A 1,816-nucleotide genomic window follows, 5' to 3' on the forward strand; every position below is an offset into this window, starting at 1 on the left:
GAACTCTTACACAGAACCCTGTATAATTCCACTATTATTTATATGTGATTGTTTAATGTGCAACCACATGATTATCTGGTCTAAGGTCTCCCCTAGTCTGAGCCCCACCCCCACCCCCACCCCCATCTCCCCCAGAGGCCAGGACAACATCTGGCTGGTCCGCAGTGGGCGCTCATTAGTCACGTGCAGGGCTCCTCTCCAGATTCCTGCGGCCCAGCACGTGGTCAGCCAGGCACGGAGGAAGGAACCTACAGTGGCTAAGGGTCTGGGCTCTAGTCAGAGAGGGCCCGGTTCAAATCCCAGCTCGGTCAAGCTGTCTGTCCTCTCTGAGCCCAGCTCACCAGCCAGGGACAGTGCTGGCCCCACTCACAGGGCTGAGGTGAGGGTGGAATGATGCCGAGTACCTGGTGCAGGGTAAGTGCCCACTGCTGTGGGTGACAGTGTGCTTGGACAGGGGTGCCCCAGCCAGAAGACCAGCTGTCCCATGGGGTCTGCTCGAGGTCAGGGCCCTAGCACAGAAGATGCAGTTGCCCAAGAGTTGGTAAAGGCTCTTTATTCAGTCCTGAGGTGGCGCTGGCCTGGCAGGGTGAGGGCAGGGGCTGCCTGGGGCCAGTCTTCAGCCCCGGAGCCTCCACGCCCCAGGGATATCCAGGCGGGGCTGGTAAGCGCCAGGTACTAAAACCTGCAGGGTGAACTCGGTGATGATAGCGGTGAGCCCCCAGACGCGGTGTGGCCCGTGCAGGAAGACAGGCATTGTGTAGCGGAAGTGGCCACCCTTGCAGAAGTGGGTGTAGCCTTGGTTCTGCGCCTGCAGCAGGTGGGCCAGGGGCAGTGCAAACACTTCCTCCACCTATGACAGGAGCAGCGGGAGGGCGGGCAGAGGACTGACCATGGCAGCTTCCCCCCATGGGGACAACCCAGTCCCCCGGCATCCTTGCCCCTACTCACCTCCTCAGGGTTGGGCTGGAGGCTCTGGGGATCCAGCGGGCCCACTCCAGCGAGCACCGGCACCACGGTGTTCTTTGCCTGGGCCAGGGAGGCAGGCAGTGAAGGGAGGCATGGCCTTGGCAGGCCTTTGGGGCTGGAGAAGGGAGGCTGACAGGGAGACCCCACCCTTGCCATCCAGAGGCCGTTAGGAGTCAAGGCCAGGTCCATCTGGCCCCTGTCCTGCGTGGGGCTCACTCCAGCCAGGCTGACCGACTCGGGTTCCCCATTCAGGCCTCTGGGCCTTCACAGACTGTTCCCTCCACTAGAACAACCTTCCCTTACTTTTACTACCCTGAAACCTGCCGCTTGTCATTCAATCCCTTCCTCCCCTGTGGGCCTTCCCCAACCCTCATCCACCAAACTGAGCAGAGCTGGCTCACCCCAGAGCCACTTCCACCGGAACCTGAGCCTCAGTATCCCTGTGAGAAGAGGATAAAAATGCCCCTGGCCCCGCCCTGATGGGTGGTGGCGATGGGAGAGGGGGGACAGGCAGGTGCCTGGTGCTCACTGCATTCTGCACCTGCGGGAGTCCATGACCAGCTCCTTGTCCCTGGGGACCCGGTGCCTAGCCCAGGGCAGGAGAGCGGGTGAATGGGGTGAAGGATGGCTGTGGCCTCAGAGCCTGGTGGGCTCACCTGGTCATATACGGGCTGCAGGACACCCCACACATCGTCCTCGGGCACAGCCAGGCCCAGCTCCTCCCGGGTCTCCCTCAGGGCCGTGTGCACCACATCCTGGTCAGCCGGGTCACACTTGCCACCTGGGAAACTAAACAGGCACAGGAGCCTGGTCCTCGGACTGCTGGGCCATGGACGGGCGGGGATGGCAG

At 62.2% G+C, this 1,816-nt stretch overlaps 1 pseudogene; it reads right to left on the reverse strand.

Annotated features, from left to right (window-relative positions):
* Nucleotides 1–494: 494 nt before the first annotated feature.
* Nucleotides 495–1,814, reverse strand: LOC102246933 (annotated as a pseudogene).
* Nucleotides 1,815–1,816: the final 2 nt, after the last annotated feature.

Source organism: Myotis brandtii, unplaced genomic scaffold, assembly GCF_000412655.1.
Source record: "Myotis brandtii unplaced genomic scaffold, ASM41265v1 scaffold187, whole genome shotgun sequence".
Lineage (NCBI taxonomy): Eukaryota > Metazoa > Chordata > Mammalia > Chiroptera > Vespertilionidae > Myotis > Myotis brandtii.